This window comes from Gymnodraco acuticeps, unplaced genomic scaffold, assembly GCF_902827175.1.
Source record: "Gymnodraco acuticeps unplaced genomic scaffold, fGymAcu1.1, whole genome shotgun sequence".
Lineage (NCBI taxonomy): Eukaryota > Metazoa > Chordata > Actinopteri > Perciformes > Bathydraconidae > Gymnodraco > Gymnodraco acuticeps.
Window position 1 is genome coordinate 1,894,601 of NW_022992265.1, and position 7,899 is coordinate 1,902,499.

Below are 7,899 nucleotides of genomic sequence, written 5' to 3' on the forward strand. Positions count from 1 at the left end.
AAAATGTGTTTTGTGGTAATGGAAACTAATAAATAAAGTACATCAAATGTAAAGACCTATAAATTGACATTATATGTTACACCACAATGACGCTAAGCAAAGCCAAGCAGGCCCAGTGTTGTATCAGCATCTGTTCTCACAGATGATAGTACCTTCTCTGTGGAGGTGGGAATCAGAGCCCAGCAGCTTCAAACTGGATCTCTTTTATATTCAACTTGAGTAACATGACCTCATTGTTAGAGACTCTTAGGCACCTTGTACGGATGGAACTATTAAGTTTAAATTTAATTTGAGTCTAAAGCAACATAGTCTTCATATACAAGCAGCTTTCCAATCATACACACTAACACACCCCTGGGCCACCACACTTAATGCAATAACCGTAACCATCTTCACACATATACACACTTTGAAAGCACTTTAAAAATTAAAAACTATTTTTATATCAATATTTTTAACTATTCCGTATGATTGCTTATGTTGTTTGTCCTACTGCCGTGTTTTTAATGTTATGTATGTCGAGTTTTTGCACACTGGGACAGAGTTGCACTCGGAATCTCGTTGTATTTTTTGTATAATGAACATAAAAGGCTTTAACTTAACTTTAACACTGGGCCCTGACTGAGGCCTTTCCCCAATACAATACAATAATACAATACAGCTTTATTTATAAAGCACTTTAAAACCTCCACCTATTTTATATATTGGATGTGTGAATTCCTGCTTTTTTATAATACATAAAAAGTTTTAAGCAATTTCAAACTTATTTTGAAAAAAAAGGCTACATCAATAACATTTGATATTATTATTCATAAGACATTATAAAAGAAGAAGAAAACAGTTACAAACATTGTAAACTACAATTGTAAACATGTTACAATGTATTAATACGTTCAGGGACAACATAGTTTAAAGTTCACATAACCGATGTGTGTGTTGTAGGGAAATTGAAGAATCAAAAGACTGTGTTAACTTTGAAAAGAAAGGCCCAATCACTTTGCTGTAAGGCGAAATTATCTCTGAACCCAATAATCATGATTATGATTCACCTAATTGTTGAACTGCCAAACCGGAGAAAAACCAGAGAAAATAATTAGAGGGTAAAATCAATTATTATCAAGGGCCCATCATGACCATTCCTCTTGGGTGAGATGGTGTGTCTTTACTGAGGTCCTAATGTCCTTACAGCTCTTTTGTCCGCATCCACAAGGTCCATATTCCCAAAGGCCTGATGTGACCACTTCAACGCTGTGTTTCAATGAGAATCTTTCTCCTGGGACACATAAACGAACAAGAAAATGCTTTAGAATATGGATTACATGTTTAATTAATTGAGCCATTTGACATATTAATGAAAAGTGTGGACTTGCTTATAAAACATGGCAGTTGAATGGAGAAAACAAACACACAAAGCAAATACTATTTCATGTGATGCTTCAACTCAACTTTAAACGTATTCTTTTTAAATGTTATATATATTAACACTCGTAGCCATTAAAGTTAAGGAATATAATGTTTACAAGATGTATTGTGACATGCAGCCTCCCATGTGACAGCTTCCCTTGGGTGTTATTAGACAACATGCTTCATTAGCAAACAACAAGGAATCTTATTATCAACAAGAGGTTTACTAATTATCCAGGGGTTAATTACAATGTGAGACAGTTAATAACACATCATTTTATTATATCTCAAAGGGGCTCATTAATACATTTGTTTTTCCTAAAGTAATGGGGCATCCAGCTGATGTAACTCTGGATATTGGTATTGTATCATAGATACATTATATGCTACAGTAGCGCTTTGCCTGAAAAGCTTAATAAAATAAAAATTGGAATAAATATGTTTTATTTGTGTTGATATCAATACTCTATAAACATTGTTTAATCAATAGAAACTAAAAAAAGACTTCAGATATATTAGCAGCAGGTGTTTTAACTAATGCAGTTGGCCAAAAAAAAAATTATTCGGCTGAACCAGGGTCTGCCATTGCCAACCCAAAATCTAGATAACAAAACTGGGCACATACACACTGTAGATGTAACAGGGTAAAGTGACATCTAGTGAAAGTGAAAATCATTTGCTTTACCGTCCTGCAGCAAAGAGACAGTGATACTATGAGTCATTTTTGTAATTGAGAAAAGTAGGTCCAGTTGTTATGTCATTTAAAAGACAAATAACATTTTGGGCCAATACTAGACTAACATTTTGGTACGATGATCCCTAGCCTCCCTATAAGGACAGTGTCAGGGAATAATTTCCCCTGCATGTCATCTTTCGCCCTCTGACGCAGATGCCCAGCCTTGGGCAGCCGCTATCTCCCTTAAGGAGGGGCTGCCCAAGCATTTTGTTGTTGTTACCAGTTTATGACAACAAGGCAACTTCGGTCAGAGATAGTTATTGTTGTGGGACACCTGGAACACATCCTTCTCGGGGTGTAGATGACCCCGAGCCATAAGCGACAACAAATGTCATTCAGTGTCCCTCAGCTGTTTAGTCTATCTATTGAAGAATGTTGATTATTACACTCTGAACTAGTTAAAACGTTGTCGAGCTACAGGAGGGTGCTTCAGAATTGATTTGGCATCTCATCCGTGTGGTCAGATCATGGCCCGTGACATGTCTAGTGAATTCTCCGGCCTTAGCTCCAAATAAACCGTCAGTGTTTGCCATCAAAGCTCCAGCTTTTTTTGTTGATTTTATTATAAATAGCACCACCATTACAAAATGAACATCATGCTGTTTAAAATAACACTTGAAATTGTTTGTTGAGACCATAAACTAATCAGGATCACTTTTACTGAGGTAATACATTAAGTAAGAAGTGGGGTCATAGGCATCAACACAATCAGACTTATTTGCAATCAGTGGAGCTATAAGAGTTTTTTTTAATATTATTATTAAGAATATCTTAGTACATTTGCATGTTTTAGGAACGTCCTAATAGCCTTCACTGTTCACCTGGAGTTTGCAGGGTTGCTTCACTAACAGTAATCCACATATTATTCATCTATGCCAGGGGTCGGCAACCCGCGGCCCACAGGCCGCATGCGGCCCTTTAAACCCTCTGCTCTGGCTCCCTTGAGCTTAGACAAAAATAAGAAGGAAATAAAATAAAAGTATTTGTAGGACTATTTATATTTTGTTGCATGGTTGAAAATGTTTCGTATCTTGTATTTTGAGGTGATACTGTGACACATAAATAAAAAACTAAACGGTTTTAATTAGGTCAACTAAAATATGCGTCACATCCCGCTACGGTCCCGCGTGAGCGCCTTTTCTTGGAGGCGAATAACCTGACCCCCGGCTCGATGAGCGAACTATGGATAAATCAAAGAAAAGTACCGGAGGAACACAGGATTTAATTCTGTGTGGACAGAGTTGTATGCTTTCACAGCAAACGATGCTGGTTTACCGGTATGTTTGATATGTAGAGCAGGGGCGGATCTACCGGGGTGGCATGGGGTGTCATGGGGTGGCAACTGCCACCCTAAACAATAGCCTTGCCACCCCAGCTGCCACCCCAGTTGGCATCTTTGTTTTGAAAGAAAAGTTGTGGCTCATCGGACATTTATGAGAGAAAGTCTCTAATGTCCGAGTGCAAGTGAATGCAGCACAAGATGCGCGTCATGTAACCCCTCCCCCGATCCTGGCGCGAGAGTGGAAATATGATTGGTGGCGAATTCACTTGAACGGGGGGACGGCGCAAAACGAGAAGCATTCGGACCCAAGCACTGAAGGAATGAGGTAGTTGCGGTCTACAATGACAGTGAAGAGAATGTCAAGTTTGGCTGTACTCAGCATTGAATCAAAACGCACTACGGCTGTTGATCTTAATAAGTTTGTGAGGCGTTTTGCTGAACAAAATAGTAATCGCCGCATTCAGCTGTAATAGACATGCCAACTTGATGCTCTGCTCACGGATGACTCGATGAGAATAACAAACTGTTAAGATGATGTGATGACCTTGTATGCGTGTATATTTTTTTTTCTTTGAGGGGGTCTGCCCCCAAAAAACAGTTTTAAGTCCTGAGAAAGTAAAATAAGACGGTGTGTAAAACTACACTGCCCAGCCAACAGAAAGTAACCACTTTGATTTAACTAGGCCAGTAGGTAAGGACCTTCCACTGGATAATAACTGCAGCGATGTTTTAGCTGAATACACGTTTTTTAACCCTAACTGATGCAGTTAGTCACTTCTTTAATGTTTGTTCTTTCTGATGTAAAGTCAAGGTTGTAACTGTATATCAATAATGATATAATTACTTGTTTTCAAATTTGAAGGAGGGCGAGCAAGCATCTTGATGAACATTCATCATTAACTCCTCCAAAAAATATAGTTTATTCAATAATAAATGAATATGTGAATCATAACAGTTCTTCACTATATCTGTAAAGCGTCTTTGAGCACCTGTAAAAAACGCTAACAAATTAAATCTATTATTATTATTTATTAACAGTGATTGACAGCTGACAGGAATAATATGATTGTTAATAGTATCATATTCATTCAGACAAACATCAATGAGACAGTTAATTAATGTACTTATTGCAGCAGTCTGCATAGATTTGGTACCCCTGCTGGTCTAAGAGTGAGACAAACTCATTCAGTTATTGTTGAGTTAAAATTCATTAAATTACGTCTGCCACCTTATATGTAAGGCTTTACTGATGTGTCACAATAATATCACCTATGTGATTGAGTTAAAATATTAATATTGTGGCTTTCCAAGTTAACATTGATTGTAGGGGTGTAACGGTTCACAAACATTTCGGTTCAGTACGTACCTCGGTTTTTAGGTCACGGTTCGGTTCGGTTTGTTAAGTTTTCGGTACAGCAGAAAAAATTATCACAAAACATTAAATATTATTATTAAACTGTGACTAATGTATTCAAATAAATACAAAATATAATCAAATAAACATTAAGGTGCAGCATTTCAATGAACTGAAATAATCTGTATTTGAACTGTACTAGTACCTAAGCAGCCAGCTTGACATTAGGACTTGCTTGTCATTGTATTTTCATGTTGTTTAAAGAAAGATGAACTTGTCCACATTGCTTGCTGAAATGGCAGATCTGCTGGCACTAACCATGTCTCCTGCTGTGGAGAACACCCTCTCGCTAGGGACAGTGGCAGCAGATACAGCCAGGTAGCGCTTTGCTAACATGGCAACATAAGGATATTTGGCGTTTCTAATAGCTTTGGCTCGGTCTGAACTCTTTGCGAGTGGTGGAGGCTTAAATGCTAGTGGGAGTTGGGTTTGCACTTCAGTCTTTTTTCTTTTGGTACCGGTGATATTCACATTCGGGTGATGCCTTTTCAAATGAGTGTGATGTATTGCCAGCCGCGTAACCAATGTTAGTTGAACAATGCCGACAAACAGCTTTGGTTCGGTCCACCTGTCTTTGTCCGTCATCCTTGTACGTAACTGCGAAACCAAAATGTTCCAAAACCGGAGACTTCAATGATGCTGGAGGATTTTCGAGCTCAACTTTATCTGCGTTCGCCATTTCGACAGTTCCTCAAATTACTGACTACATCTGAACGCATCCCTGTGACCAGCTCTCATAGTATGCCTCTCGTCCAATGAAATGACTTGCTCGCTCTATGATATATACCTGAGATTACTTCCAGAAAGTTGTTCATGTTCTAAATTGTTTACGTTTAACGCTATATTCGTTCGGTACCGAACCGAAGGGCCCATACCGAATAATTTCAGTACGGGTACCGTTACACCCCTAATTGATTGATATGATTGCGATTTAAATCAGCATATACTTCTGTCAGGGGATGCCACCCCTTAAAATCTCCTGCCACCCTCTTGCCACCCCATGAATATTTGTCTAGATCCGCCCCTGATGTAGAGACAAGTTGTCAACGGTGGTGCACAGTGGCGGCTGGTGGAAAATATTTTTGGTGGGGCTGTTGATATAGTGAATAAAAACATTTTTTTGGGGAGAAATTACCCCTTAAATTAGGACTTCTGGTGATGTAATGGCGCGTTTCCAGTGCAGCGCGGAGCTCGCTTTAATGCTGCGTTCAGACCGGACGCGATGCGAATATTCGCTTCATTCTAAACGCTCCTATCGCATCGCTCTAGTCGCTCCAGTTTCACCGCGGCTGCCAGCTGTGTTTACTCGCATCATTCAAACAAGACGCGCTGGCTCGGGAGCTACAACTACAACAAAATGAACATATTTTACGGTGATTAAATTGTAATACACGTTTCTAAATGATGCCGACGTAACAACATACTGATACCGGTTAGTAAAAACCATGAATTAATGCTTTGACAAGTCTGCAGATAGACGGCAGGCGAAAAACAACGGCCTATACAGACATAAATAAACCAGCGACTGTATTCTCCATGACACAGACAGTCTGTGGTTTGTACTTGTTTAACTTTTGTCTAGTTTCTGAACAGATCGGATCTGTCCCCGGCTGTTTGAAGAGCAAGCATGGGAAACAAAAGATAGCATTTACCTGTTTGCATCGTTTGCATCCAGCTAGCCTCGTTGATACGTTTTGTCGTTTTGTCTGTGATATATACAAATCGGGTTGGTCCAGTCCAAGGTCTTTAAGTATCAATTTATCTCCCAAACTTCTCCTTTCGAAAGGATTGGAGAGTAGCTCTTGCACGGAATTGGGTGCGGACCGAGGTCCGGCGACTCCACCTGCACACCATTCTCATTCAAATACTGCGTCACCTTGGTCACTTACGAGTCTAAAAAACAACTCACGTCAACGCACGTAAGCAACGTGGGCGCCAACGTGAGCGCCCTCGTGACCAAAATATTTGACGGCGCTGATTGGCTGAAATTATGTTTCGGCGGCACAGTTTACTATTGAGACTTTTGCAACGTGCTGGTTGCTGCTGTTTGGCTCGGGGGCTCTGCCCGGTAATGATAAACTAATGCCATGGGCAAGGCCAGGCAGGAAAACATGTGACTTATCAGTAACTTTAGACATCGTAACACCATTTTAAACGAGATTATATTGTAGATTATACATTTTACTGATACCAATTGTATGATATTTACCTTGTTCATTAAAAATAAAAATATAAAATATATATATTTTTTAAATATATATTTTTTAAATATTTTTTTAATATATATTTTTGTATGTGGGAAGAGGTGGGGCGGCGCCCCTAGCGCCCCTATGGGCCGGCCGCCACTGGTGATGCAGCCTTTACGTATCGAGGAACAACAAGGGAGAGGAAGACAGCTGACGATCTTCAGTCATCATTCAATGGGGTAGGTAATTTATTTCAGAAAACACGGTTGTGTACTTTCAAATTCTAGCGCACTCGAGCTGGTTTCTTCATTCTTACCTACCCTACCTTTAACTCTTTTTAGGGTGCAGCTATATAGTTTTATTTATTTCAAAGTGGGCCCATTTTAATAATATTTTTGTTTCCTTCAAATGTGCAGAGGACTCCTCAAGTGCTGTGTTTAATTTATTTTAAAGTAGTATTATTTTTAATTCTCCTTATAAGAGTTATTTGTTTCTTATTAGAGGTTAACAGTTTTATATCATGTAATAAATAACCTAATAAATGCAAAAAAACTGTAGTTTTTGTCTGATATAACAATAAAAAACTATGAAATATGTTTTGCGGCTCCAGACAAAAAAATATTTTGGAAAAAGGAGCAAAATGGCTCTTATGGTCAAAAAGGTTGCAGACCCCTGATCTATGCAAAGCTAATGACAATCCCAAAAGCATGTGACGTCAACAAATGATGGTGCAGTAGCATGACTTAAAAAAGGATGGGCAGGGAAGTTGTCATCCCTTCATGCAACTCTTCTAAGAGAGTGACATGTTGTCTTACATCTGAGTGCTTTAGTTTAATTTCATAACAGTTTTTGTTTTAATAATACTAGTGAAGATTAA